The sequence below is a fragment of the Rhipicephalus microplus genome, unplaced genomic scaffold, assembly GCF_043290135.1.
Source record: "Rhipicephalus microplus isolate Deutch F79 unplaced genomic scaffold, USDA_Rmic scaffold_293, whole genome shotgun sequence".
Classification (NCBI taxonomy): domain Eukaryota; kingdom Metazoa; phylum Arthropoda; class Arachnida; order Ixodida; family Ixodidae; genus Rhipicephalus; species Rhipicephalus microplus.
Window position 1 is genome coordinate 131,571 of NW_027464862.1, and position 13,430 is coordinate 145,000.

At 62.0% G+C, this 13,430-nt stretch overlaps 2 non-coding genes across 2 annotated transcripts; both read left to right on the forward strand.

The window, feature by feature from the left end:
- Window positions 1–9,672: 9,672 nt before the first annotated feature.
- LOC142793209 (small subunit ribosomal RNA) lies at window positions 9,673–11,487 on the forward strand. The gene has a single exon (XR_012891522.1). It is a non-coding gene; the product is annotated as a small subunit ribosomal RNA (ribosomal RNA).
- A 1,719-nt stretch (window positions 11,488–13,206) lies between these two features.
- Window positions 13,207–13,359, forward strand: LOC142793203 (5.8S ribosomal RNA). Its single transcript, XR_012891516.1, has one exon. It is a non-coding gene; the product is annotated as a 5.8S ribosomal RNA (ribosomal RNA).
- The last annotated feature ends 71 nt before the right edge of the window (window positions 13,360–13,430 follow it).

Genomic DNA, 13,430 nt, shown 5'->3' on the forward strand with positions numbered 1-13,430 from the left:
GCGGTTTCGTGCCGCCCCGGCAGACGCGGTTTTCGCGCCGCCCCGGCTGACGCGGTTTCGTGCCGCCCCGGCAGACGCAGTTCGGACTTAGCACTTTTCGGCTGTGCCTGGCTGGCGGCCCACTCACTCGATCGCCATGTCTGTTTGCCACAGTTTTCCCGGTGGTGCCGCACCCGGGCTCGCCCCGGCTGACGCAGTTTTCGCGCCGCCCCGGCTGACGCGGTTTCGTGCCGCCCCGGCAGACGCGGTTTTCGCGCCGCCCCGGCTGACGCGGTTTCGTGCCGCCCCGGCAGACGCAGTTCGGACTTAGCACTTTTCGGCTGTGCCTGGCTGGCGGCCCACTCACTCAATCGCCATGTCTGTTTGCCACAGTTTTCCCGGTGGTGCCGCACCCGGGCTCGCCCCGGCTGACGCAGTTTTCGCGCCGCCCCGGCTGACGCGGTTTCGTGCCGCCCCGGCAGACGCGGTTTTCGCGCCGCCCCGGCTGACGCGGTTTCGTGCCGCCCCGGCAGACGCAGTTCGGACTTAGCACTTTTCGGCTGTGCCTGGCTGGCGGCCCACTCACTCGATCGCCATGTCTGTTTGCCACAGTTTTCCCGGTGGTGCCGCACCCGGGCTCGCCCCGGCAGACGCGTTTTTTTTTTTCTTTCGCCCCGGCTGACGCAGTTTTCGCGCCGCCCCGGCTGACGCGGTTTCGTGCCGCCCCGGCAGACGCGGTTTTTTGCGCCGCCCCGGCTGACGCGGTTTTTGCCGCCCCGGCTGACGCAGTTCGGACTTAGCACTTTTCGGCTGTGCCTGGCTGGCGGCCCACTCACTCGATCGCCATGTCTGTTTGCCACAGTTTTCCCGGTGGTGCCGCACCCGGGCTCGCCCCGGCTGACGCAGTTTTCGCGCCGCCCCGGCTGACGCGGTTTCGTGCCGCCCCGGCAGACGCGGTTTTCGCGCCGCCCCGGCTGACGCGGTTTCGTGCCGCCCCGGCAGACGCAGTTCGGACTTAGCACTTTTCGGCTGTGCCTGGCTGGCGGCCCACTCACTCGATCGCCATGTCTGTTTGCCACAGTTTTCCCGGTGGTGCCGCACCCGGGCTCGCCCCGGCTGACGCAGTTTTCGCGCCGCCCCGGCTGACGCGGTTTCGTGCCGCCCCGGCAGACGCGGTTTTCGCGCCGCCCCGGCTGACGCGGTTTCGTGCCGCCCCGGCAGACGCAGTTCGGACTTAGCACTTTTCGGCTGTGCCTGGCTGGCGGCCCACTCACTCAATCGCCATGTCTGTTTGCCACAGTTTTCCCGGTGGTGCCGCACCCGGGCTCGCCCCGGCTGACGCAGTTTTCGCGCCGCCCCGGCTGACGCGGTTTCGTGCCGCCCCGGCAGACGCGGTTTTCGCGCCGCCCCGGCTGACGCGGTTTCGTGCCGCCCCGGCAGACGCAGTTCGGACTTAGCACTTTTCGGCTGTGCCTGGCTGGCGGCCCACTCACTCGATCGCCATGTCTGTTTGCCACAGTTTTCCCGGTGGTGCCGCACCCGGGCTCGCCCCGGCAGACGCGTTTTTTTTTTCTTTCGCCCCGGCTGACGCAGTTTTCGCGCCGCCCCGGCTGACGCGGTTTCGTGCCGCCCCGGCAGACGCGGTTTTTTGCGCCGCCCCGGCTGACGCGGTTTTTGCCGCCCCGGCTGACGCAGTTCGGACTTAGCACTTTTCGGCTGTGCCTGGCTGGCGGCCCACTCACTCGATCGCCATGTCTGTTTGCCACAGTTTTCCCGGTGGTGCCGCACCCGGGCTCGCCCCGGCTGACGCAGTTTTCGCGCCGCCCCGGCTGACGCGGTTTCGTGCCGCCCCGGCAGACGCGGTTTTCGCGCCGCCCCGGCTGACGCGGTTTCGTGCCGCCCCGGCAGACGCAGTTCGGACTTAGCACTTTTCGGCTGTGCCTGGCTGGCGGCCCACTCACTCGATCGCCATGTCTGTTTGCCACAGTTTTCCCGGTGGTGCCGCACCCGGGCTCGCCCCGGCTGACGCAGTTTTCGCGCCGCCCCGGCTGACGCGGTTTCGTGCCGCCCCGGCAGACGCGGTTTTCGCGCCGCCCCGGCTGACGCGGTTTCGTGCCGCCCCGGCAGACGCAGTTCGGACTTAGCACTTTTCGGCTGTGCCTGGCTGGCGGCCCACTCACTCGATCGCCATGTCTGTTTGCCACAGTTTTCCCGGTGGTGCCGCACCCGGGCTCGCCCCGGCAGACGCGTTTTTTTTTTTCTTTCGCCCCGGCTGACGCAGTTTTCGCGCCGCCCCGGCTGACGCGGTTTCGTGCCGCCCCGGCAGACGCGGTTTTTTTGCACCGCCCCGGCTGACGCGGTTTTTGCCGCCCCGGCTGACGCAGTTCGGACTTGGCACTTTTTGGCTGAGCCTGGCTGGTGGCCCACTCACTCGATCGCCATGTCTGTTAGCCACAGTTTTCCCGGTGGTGCCGCACCCGGGCTCGCCCCGGCTGACGCAGTTTTCGCGCCGCCCCGGCAGACGCGGTTTTCGCGCCGCCCCGGCTGACGCGGTTTTTGCCGCCCCGGCTGACGCAGTTCGGACTTGGCACTTTTTGGGCTGAGCCTGGCTGGCGGCCCACTCACTCGATCGCCATGTCTGTTTGCCACAGTCTTCCCGGTGGTGCCGCACCCGGGCTCGCCCCGGCAGACGCGTTTTTTTTTTCTTTCGCCCCGGCAGACGTGGTTCCCCCCCCCCCCCCTTTTCGCTCGCCCCGGCTGACGAGGTTTTCGCGCCGCCCCGGCTGACGCAGTTTTCGCGCCGCCCCGGCTGACGCGGTTTCGTGCCGCCCCGGCAGACGCGGTTTTCGCGCCGCCCCGGCTGACGCGGTTTTTGCGTCGCCCCGGCTGACACGGTTCGGACTTTGCACTTTTCGGCTGTGCCTGGCTGGCGGCCCACTCACTCGATCGCCATGTCTGTTTGCCACAGTTTTCCCGGTGGTGCCGCACCCGGGCTCGCCCCGGCTGACGCAGTTTTCGCGCCGCCCCGGCTGACGCGGTTTCGTGCCGCCCCGGCAGACGCGGTTTTCGCGCCGCCCCGGCTGACGCGGTTTCGTGCCGCCCCGGCAGACGCAGTTCGGACTTAGCACTTTTCGGCTGTGCCTGGCTGGCGGCCCACTCACTCGATCGCCATGTCTGTTTGCCACAGTTTTCCCGGTGGTGCCGCACCCGGGCTCGCCCCGGCTGACGCAGTTTTCGCGCCGCCCCGGCTGACGCGGTTTCGTGCCGCCCCGGCAGACGCGGTTTTCGCGCCGCCCCGGCTGACGCGGTTTCGTGCCGCCCCGGCAGACGCAGTTCGGACTTAGCACTTTTCGGCTGTGCCTGGCTGGCGGCCCACTCACTCAATCGCCATGTCTGTTTGCCACAGTTTTCCCGGTGGTGCCGCACCCGGGCTCGCCCCGGCTGACGCAGTTTTCGCGCCGCCCCGGCTGACGCGGTTTCGTGCCGCCCCGGCAGACGCGGTTTTCGCGCCGCCCCGGCTGACGCGGTTTCGTGCCGCCCCGGCAGACGCAGTTCGGACTTAGCACTTTTCGGCTGTGCCTGGCTGGCGGCCCACTCACTCGATCGCCATGTCTGTTTGCCACAGTTTTCCCGGTGGTGCCGCACCCGGGCTCGCCCCGGCAGACGCGTTTTTTTTTTTCTTTCGCCCCGGCTGACGCAGTTTTCGCGCCGCCCCGGCTGACGCGGTTTCGTGCCGCCCCGGCAGACGCGGTTTTTTGCGCCGCCCCGGCTGACGCGGTTTTTGCCGCCCCGGCTGACGCAGTTCGGACTTAGCACTTTTCGGCTGTGCCTGGCTGGCGGCCCACTCACTCGATCGCCATGTCTGTTTGCCACAGTTTTCCCGGTGGTGCCGCACCCGGGCTCGCCCCGGCTGACGCAGTTTTCGCGCCGCCCCGGCTGACGCGGTTTCGTGCCGCCCCGGCAGACGCGGTTTTCGCGCCGCCCCGGCTGACGCGGTTTCGTGCCGCCCCGGCAGACGCAGTTCGGACTTAGCACTTTTCGGCTGTGCCTGGCTGGCGGCCCACTCACTCGATCGCCATGTCTGTTTGCCACAGTTTTCCCGGTGGTGCCGCACCCGGGCTCGCCCCGGCTGACTCACTCGATCGCCATGTCTGTTTGCCACAGTTTTCCCGGTGGTGCCGCACCCGGGCTCGCCCCGGCAGACGCGTTTTTTTTTTTCCTTCGCCCCGGCAGACGTGGTTCCCCCCCCCCCCTCCGTCTTTCTTTTTGTTTTTTTTTTCGCCGCGGCTGAAGTGGATTTTTCGGTGCCTCGACGCCCCGGTAGTCGCGGTTTTTCCGTTTCCGCACGGCCCCGGCTGACGCTGCTCGGTCACAGTCGCCTTTTGTGAGGATTGCAGACTTCTTGAGCGCGGGTGTTTTTTTTTTGTTGTTGTTGTTGTTTTATTACGCATTCGCTCCAGCAGACGCTGTTTAGACTTTTTGTTTCCTCTTTTATCCTGCGACGAGGTGACGAGGTTTATTCGGTGCCCCGCCGCCCCGGCTGAAGTGATTTTTCCTGTCCCGTGCCGCCCCGGCTGACGCGGTTGGGACTTCGCGTTTGTTCGGCCGCCACGGGTTTTGGCGCACTCGCTCGGTTGCTTGTTGTTGCCACTTGTTGCGAACCCAGGTTTCTTGAGCGAGCGCGGGCGTTTTTTCTTCCTTTCTTTCTTTGTTCTATGTGTTAGCGAATCGGCCTTTAATATCACACGAGGACTCACAACCAACAATTTTCAGTTTGAAGTGTAAAAAATCTGCAGGTGTTGACGTAACTGACTTGCCCCGTACCCTTGAGTACATCCATGAAGTTCTCGTAGTACTACTAAATCGCATTATTCCAAGTGGAGAAATTCCCATAAACTTGCAAACCTCTACACGAAAATCGGTGCGCGTGATAAAGTTGAAAATTATCGTCCGATGTCAAATGTGCCTTCTATAACACAAATTCTAGGAAAAAAAAAAAAAAACACTTGTTCGCCGTTCTCTGCGCCGTGACTGGCAGCACTCCGGCGAAGCGAAACGGGGTCGATTCGAGCACGATATCGGCGTCTTTCGACGTGCTCGCCGGCGACCGTCGCACGAGTACGTCGCACGAGCGCGTCTGCCGGGGCGCCGTTTGCGAAGCCGACGCAAAAGTGGGAACCGCCGCTCGGATGATCGCCGCTTTCGGCAGAGTGAGTGTTGGCACTCCGGGGAAGCGAAACAGCGTGAATGCGCCCACGAAATCGGCGTATTTTGAAGTGCCCGCCGGCGACCGTCGCACGAGTACGGTAAACCGCGTCAGCCGGGGCGTAGTTCGGGACGCCGACGAAAAAGTGGGAAGCGCAACTCGGATCTTCGCCGTTTTTGCAGGAGTGAGTGGCGGCCCTCCTGCGAGACCAAGAAGCATCGATTCGTGCACGAATTCGGCGCCTTTCGACGTGATCGCCGGCGACCGTCGCTCGAGTAGGGCAAACCGCGTCTGCCGGGGCGGGCTTCGGGACGCCGATGCGAAAGTGGGAAACGCTGCTCGGATGTTCGCCGTTTTTGGCCGAGTGAGTGCTGGCACTCGGGCGAAGCCAAACGGGGCCGATTACGGCACGATATCGGCGTCTTTCGACGTGCCCGGCGGCGACCGTCGCACGAGTACGGTAAACCGCGTCAGCCCGGGCGGAGTTCGGGACGCCGATGCGAAAGTGGAGAACGCCGCTCGGATCTTCGCCGTTTTTGGAGGAGTGAGTGGCGGCACTCCGGAGAAGCCAAGGAGCGCCAATTAGCGCACGATATCGGCGTCTTTCGACGCGCTCGCCGGCGACCGTCGAACGAGTAGGGCAAACCGCGTCTGCCGGGGCGGGGTTTACGACGCCGACGCAAAAGTGGGAACCGCCGCTCGGATGTTGGCCGTTTTTGGCAGAGTGAGTGCTGGCACACCGGCGACGCGAAAGAGCGCGAAAGCGCCCACGAAAGTGGCGTATTTGGACGTGCTTGACGGCGACCGCTGCAGGAGTACGAAAAACCACGTCAGCCGGGGCGAGCGACCCACGGCGGTCTGGGTGCTTATCGCTGCTATTATAGGGGCACCCCGGCAGACGCAGAAAAAAAAAATTTTTTTTCGACCTTCTTTTTTGCTGGTCGAGCTCGGGTAACCCAGGTCGCAATGGGAGCCGCGCACGAAAGCGGCGTCGCGAGACGCGTTCGCGGTCGCTAGTCGCACGAGCTCGGCAACCGCGTCAGCCGGCGCGGAGTTCGGGATGCCGACGGCTAAGTGGGTACCGCTGCTCGGATGTTCGCCGTTTTTGGCCGAGTGAGTGCTGGCACTCCGGCGAAGCGAAACGGGGCCGATTCGGGCACGATATCGGCGTATTTCGACGTGCTCGCCGGCGACCGTCGCACGAGTACGGCAAAGCGCGTCTGCCGGGGCGAGGTTTGCGATGCCGACGAAAAAGTGGGAAGCGCCGCTCGGATCTTCGCCGTTTTTGCAGGAGTGAGTGGCGGCCCTCCTGCGAGACCAAGAAGCATCGACTCGCGCACGATATCGGTGTCTTTCGACGTGCCCGCCGGCCACCGCCGCACGAGTACGGCAAACCGCGTATGCCGGGGCGGGGTTGGCGACGCCGACGCAAAAGTGGGAACCGCCACTAGGATGTTCGCCGTTTTTGGCAGAGTGAGTGCTGGCACACCGGCGACGCGAAAGAGCGCGAAAGCGCCCACGAAAGTGGCGTATTTGGACGTGCTTGACGGCGACCGCTGCAGGAGTACGAAAAACCACGTCAGCCGGGGCGAGCGACCCACGGCGGTCTGGGTGCTTATCGCTGCTATTATAGGGGCACCCCGGCAGACGCAGAAAAAAAAAATTTTTTTTCGACCTTCTTTTTTGCTGGTCGAGCTCGGGTAACCCAGGTCGCAATGGGAGCCGCGCACGAAAGCGGCGTCGCGAGACGCGTTCGCGGTCGCTAGTCGCACGAGCTCGGCAACCGCGTCAGCCGGCGCGGAGTTCGGGATGCCGACGGCTAAGTGGGTACCGCTGCTCGGATGTTCGCCGTTTTTGGCCGAGTGAGTGCTGGCACTCCGGCGAAGCGAAACGGGGCCGATTCGGGCACGATATCGGCGTATTTCGACGTGCTCGCCGGCGACCGTCGCACGAGTACGGCAAAGCGCGTCTGCCGGGGCGAGGTTTGCGATGCCGACGAAAAAGTGGGAAGCGCCGCTCGGATCTTCGCCGTTTTTGCAGGAGTGAGTGGCGGCCCTCCTGCGAGACCAAGAAGCATCGACTCGCGCACGATATCGGTGTCTTTCGACGTGCCCGCCGGCCACCGCCGCACGAGTACGGCAAACCGCGTATGCCGGGGCGGGGTTGGCGACGCCGACGCAAAAGTGGGAACCGCCACTAGGATGTTCGCCGTTTTTGGCAGAGTGAGTGCTGGCACTCCGGCGAAGCGAAAGAGCGCGAATGCGCCCACGAAAGTGGCGTGTTTGGACGTGCTTGACGACGACCACCGCAGGAAAACGAAAAACCACGTCAGCCGGGGCGAGCGACCCATGGCGGTCTGGGTGCTTATCGCTGCTATTATAGGGGCACCCCGGCAGACGCAAAAAAAAAAAAAATTTTTTTTCGACATTCTTTCTTGCTCGTCGACCTCGGGTGACCCAGGTCGCAGTGGGAGCCGCGCACGAAAGCGGCGTCGCGAGACGGCTTCGCGGTCGCTAGTCGCACGAGCTCGGCAACCGCGTCTGCCGGGGCGGAGTTCGGGACGCCGACGGCTAAGTGGGAACCGCCGCTCGGATGTTCGCCGTTTGTGGCCGAGTGAGTGCTGGCACTCCGGCGAAGCCAAACGGGGCCGATTCCGGCACGATATCGGCGTCTTTCTACGTGCTCGCCGGCGACCGTCGCACGAGTACGGCAAAGTGCGTCTGCCGGGGCGGGGTTTGCGACGCGTACGCAATAGTGAGAACCGTCGCTCGGATGTTCGTCGTCTTTCGCCGAGCCAGTGCTGGCACTCCGGCGAAGCCGAACGGAGCCGATTCGGGCACGATATCGGCGTCTTTCCACGTGCTCGCCGGCGACCGTCGCACGAGTACGGTAAACCGCGTCAGCCGGGGCGGAGTTCGGGACGCCGATGCGAAAGTGGGAAGCGCCGCTCGGATCTTCGCCGTTTTTGGAGGAGTCAGTGGCGGCACTCCGGTGAAGCCAAGGTGCGCCAATTCGCGCACGATATCGGCGTCTTTCGACGTGCCCGCCGGCCACCGTCGCACGAGTACGGCAAACCTCGTCTGCCGGGGCGGGGTTTGCGACGCCGACGCAAAAGTGGGAACCGCCGCTCGGATGTTCGCCGTTTTTGGCAGAGTGAGTGCTGGCACTCCGGCGAAGCGAAAGAGCGTGAATGCGCCCACGAAAGTAGCGTATTTGGACGTGCTTGACGGCGACCGCCGCAGGAGTACGAAAAACCACGTCAGCCGGGGCGAGCGACCCACGGCGGTCTGGGTGCTTATCGCTGCTATTATAGGGGCACCCCGGCAGACGCAGAAAGAAAAAAAAAAAAAAATGGGGACATGGCGTGCGTCACCGTGCGGCTTCGCAGCGTTGCCGAAGTCGCCGAGCCCTTCGACTGAGCCGAACGGCGGACAGGGAACGTTGGTCGGCCGTTCTAACCTGTCGGTGCCACGCCGAGACGTCGTTAAGGAAAACCGCGTCGTGGGCCTCTACGACGCCGTCGAGTCGTTGTACGTTTGGTGTCCAGCGTGTCGGCGGCGAGTAGCGGACACGTCGTTCACGACTTCGGTCTTTCGCAGTCGACGCGAACTTGCGGAGAGTCGTGGTGCCTCACGTTTTCGGCAGAAACCGCGGCGGAATTTTCCCGTGCGTGCGCGCACGACCTCGGTGCTGTGCCGTCAGCGTAGTGTTGCACAAACTCGTGGCCTACCCAAGGTGCGGTACGTTTGCGGCCGTATCCTCGGTGGGAATTTCGTGAGTAGGGTCGCAAATTCTACGACCTCGGCGGGTTTGAGAGCGACGTAGACTTGTGGCACGCTCAACGTGCCACACGTTTCGGGGCACACCCGCGGTGAAATTTTCTCGAGTACGCTCGTATTAGTGCCCAAGGAGGTCTGGGTACTTATCGCTGCTATTATGTGGGGGTTCTCGTGAGCGGCGTACGCGAAAGCGACCGGGTGTCTGATATGCGGCGGGCTTCGGCCTCGTCAAGCGTGTCCTCGGGTCTGCTCCAGGGGAATCCACGGCAGTCGTCTGCAGCCTCATCCGCTTGATGCGTTAGGGGCTGGTTGTCGGACGGTGCCGTTTTACCACGATATCGAGGTGTGTTCCGTGTCGTCCTCGGGCGATTCAGATGCGAAAGCGCCGAAGACGCGGGCGTGACCCGTCGTCTGGCGGCTTTGCAGTCTCGGCTCCGTTGCTAGTTCCGGCCGGTCCACCGACAGTGCAGCGGGCTTGGGCAACCCGCACGGCGCGACCGAGTCGATGCAACGAAAAAGAGCGAGCATGAACGTGCTTCTTGCCGCACGGCTCCCACTCGTCTTTCGGGAAGGTTGTGCCGTAGCGAGCTCGAACGCCGTCATCTCGGAGTGCAAAATAAGCGTGTTGGGGCGCCTGAAGGTGGCCTCCGCCGCACACAGACTGCGTCCGGCCCGCCGAAGGCGAGGACGGACGCGCAGTCGAACGATTACCTGGTTGATCCTGCCAGTAATCATATGCTTGTCTCAAAGATTAAGCCATGCATGTCTAAGTACATGCCGAAATAAGGCGAAACCGCGAATGGCTCATTAAATCAGTTATGGTTCCTTAGATCGTTTCTTCCTACTTGGATAACTGTGGCAATTCTAGAGCTAATACATGCAGTGAGCCTGGAGCCCTTTGGGTAACGGGTGCTTTTATTAGACCAAGATCGATCGGGTTTCGGCCCGTATTGTGTGGTGACTCTGGATAACTTTGTGCTGATCGCATGGCCACGAGCCGGCGACGTTTCTTTCAAGTGTCTGCCTTATCAACTTTCGATGGTAGGTTACTTGCTTACCATGGTTGTTACGGGTAACGGAGAATCAGGGTTCGATTCCGGAGAGGGAGCCTGAGAAACGGCTACCACATCCAAGGAAGGCAGCAGGCGCGCAAATTACCCACTCCCGGCACGGGGAGGTAGTGACGAAAAATAACAATACGGGACTCTTTTGAGGCCCCGTAATTGAAATGAGTACACTCTAAATCCTTTAACGAGGATCAATTGGAGGGCAAGTCTGGTGCCAGCAGCCGCGGTAATTCCAGCTCCAATAGCGTATACTAAAGCTGCTGCGGTTAAAAAGCTCGTAGTTGGATCTCAGTTCCAGACGAGTAGTGCATCTACCCGATGCGACGGCTCGGACTGAACATCATGCCGGTTCTTTCTTGGTGCACTTCATTGTGTGCCTCGAGATGGCCGGTGCTTTTACTTTGAAAAAATTAGAGTGCTCAACGCAGGCGAGTCGCCTGAATAAACTTGCATGGAATAATAGAACAAGACCTCGTTTCTGTTCTGTTGGTTTTTGGAATACGAGGTAATGATTAAGAGGGACGGACGGGGGCATTCGTATTGCGGCGCTAGAGGTGAAATTCTTGGACCGTCGCAAGACGAACTACTGCGAAAGCATTTGCCAAGAATGTTTTCATTGATCAAGAACGAAAGTCAGAGGTTCGAAGGCGATCAGATACCGCCCTAGTTCTGACCATAAACGATGCCAACCAGCGATCCGCCTGAGTTACTCAAATGACTCGGCGGGCAGCTTCCGGGAAACCAAAGTATTTGGGTTCCGGGGGAAGTATGGTTGCAAAGCTGAAACTTAAAGGAATTGACGGAAGGGCACCACCAGGAGTGGAGCCTGCGGCTTAATTTGACTCAACACGGGAAAACTTACCCGGCCCGGACACTGGGAGGATTGACAGATTGAGAGCTCTTTCTTGATTCGGTGGATGGTGGTGCATGGCCGTTCTTAGTTGGTGGAGCGATTTGTCTGGTTAATTCCGATAACGAACGAGACTCTAGCCTATTAAATAGGTGCGGGGTTCCCAGCACCTTACAACCTTCTTAGAGGGACAAGCGGCTCCTAGCCGCACGAAACAGAGCAATAACAGGTCTGTGATGCCCTTAGATGTCCGGGGCCGCACGCGCGCTACACTGAAGGAAGCAGCGTGTCTTTATCCCTGTCTGAAAAGACTGGGTAACCCGTGGAACTTCTTTCGTGATTGGGATAGGGGCTTGCAATTGTTCCCCTTGAACGAGGAATTCCCAGTAAGCGCGAGTCATAAGCTCGCGTTGATTACGTCCCTGCCCTTTGTACACACCGCCCGTCGCTACTACCGATTGAATGATTTAGTGAGGTCTTCGGACCGATGTCCGGCGCGGCCTTTCGGTTGCGCCGGTCTGTTGGAAAGATGACCAAACTTGATCATTTAGAGGAAGTAAAAGTCGTAACAAGGTTTCCGTAGGTGAACCTGCGGAAGGATCATTAACGGATTGTGAAGGGTGAGCGCCTCAGCTGCGTCTGCGCCCGACACTTTCTGCCGCTGACCCCGTTTGGACGCGGGGTCGGCTTTTCCCCACGGGGCTGCCTGAATGTGGAGCGGCACCCCGTGACAAATTGTTGCGCCCAGCGGACGCCAACACCGCGACCTTGGACGGTCGGCCAGGTGGCGGACGCGGGTACAAACGGCGCAACGCACTCATAGGTCGGCTTTCGACCCGCCACTGCACCGTGGCTCGAAGCGCTCGAAATGCGCGACCCGACCGCTGCGGGACCGCCTAGTACTGTAAACAGGAGCGGCGGAGCGCGAACGGCGAGTCGTGGTTACGTCGGTAGAAGGCGAGGCTGCGCGTTCCCGAAACGCCAGCCGAGTGCCCTCCCGACCGTTCGAGCGTGCAAGAACGAGACCCGACAATCGCGCGGCGACTGCCAAGTACGAGAGGAACGGCACAAGCGTCGGCGGTCGGTCAAGGAACTGGCGATGTGACGGGTCCGCTGTGCACCAGTGCATACCGTCCCGCCGTCCACGGCAAGCGCCTCCGCGTCCTCGGGTGACGGAGGCTGCCGGTCGGTTCTTGCAGGCGAGGGATCTCGCTGGCACCGGTTCGCGTTGACGCGCGGCCGGTCATGGCACGGCGATGCGACGGCCGAGGTGCGCAGTACTCGATGGAGGAACCGCACGCTCCGATGACCGTCCCGCCCTCCGCGGCGTATGCGTACCGACCGTAATGGTTGCAGCAGCGCCGGCCGGCTTTTGAATTCGCCACACGAAACACGGTGCGAGATCGCGGTTAGGGGAGCGTCGACGTTGCCAGGCGTTTTGCTTGCTGCCGAGGGAAAGGCGGCACGGCCACGTCGCGCTCGTCGCGATTAGCGGGTCTGCGCGCTTTGGGAAGGTGCCGCAACGACTTGCCGAAAGAGGAAGCACGGAAGAACGAGGGACTTGGACGTCCCGACAATTGAACGCACTTGCGGCCAGGCCCTTGCTGGCTTCGTTCTTCCGCCTCGAGTAGGCTCGTACGCGGCTCCGGCGCCGAAAGTGGTCCTTGGCACCGACTTCGGTGGACGTGGGAAGTGCCGCGCAAGTACGGCGCGCCTGGCTCCACCTGTTGGCTAAAGTAGGCAGCCGGATCGGCATTTTGGTGTGCGGTGGCAAACCGTGGATGCGAAAAAAGCTTGTGCGATTTCGTGGAACAAAAAGCGGGGGTCCCCCTTTTTATGCGGAGGAGACCGACCCGCCTGCCGTGGTGAACCGCGACGCCACGGTAAAAACGGGAGAGGCTTGTCGATGGGACCGTGCATCCCGCGCTCCACGGAGGCCGGGAGGCGGCCGCCCGAGGAAATGTGTAGCCGTCGAGGCCCGCATCTGCGTGCACTCTTATCCAAATGGGTGTACCGCAGGCATTTTCTGGTTAGGCGGGCCAATGAGAGCGAGCACACAACGATACCTACGGGTCCGGCTTGGAGAACCGGCTTCGACGCCTCCCGAGTATTTATAGAGGGGTGGACCACGAAAGCACTCGCAAGTAGCGAAAGCGAAACGCCGTCCGAAACACACCGTTTGCTCGATTTGCGGCAGCCGAAAAAGGCGCGGCAGAGTTTTGGAGTCCAAGCGTGCGCTGAAAAGCGCCCTTCTTGGCCACTGTTTGGCCGAGTGCCAGAAACGTTTGGTTTTGACTGTACGGAATTGAACAAACACTTTTTCACGACTCTAAGCGGTGGATCACTCGGTTCTCGGGTCGATGAAGAACGCAGCCAGCTGCGAGACTTGGTGTGAATTGCAGGACACACTGAGCACTGATTCTTTGAACGCACATTGCGGCCTTGGGTCTTCCCTTGGCTTCGTCTGTCTGAGGGTCGGATCACATATCAAGAGAGCCTTCGGCGCACAAGGGAACGTGAGCCGTCGACTCGTTTTGACCGCGTCGGCA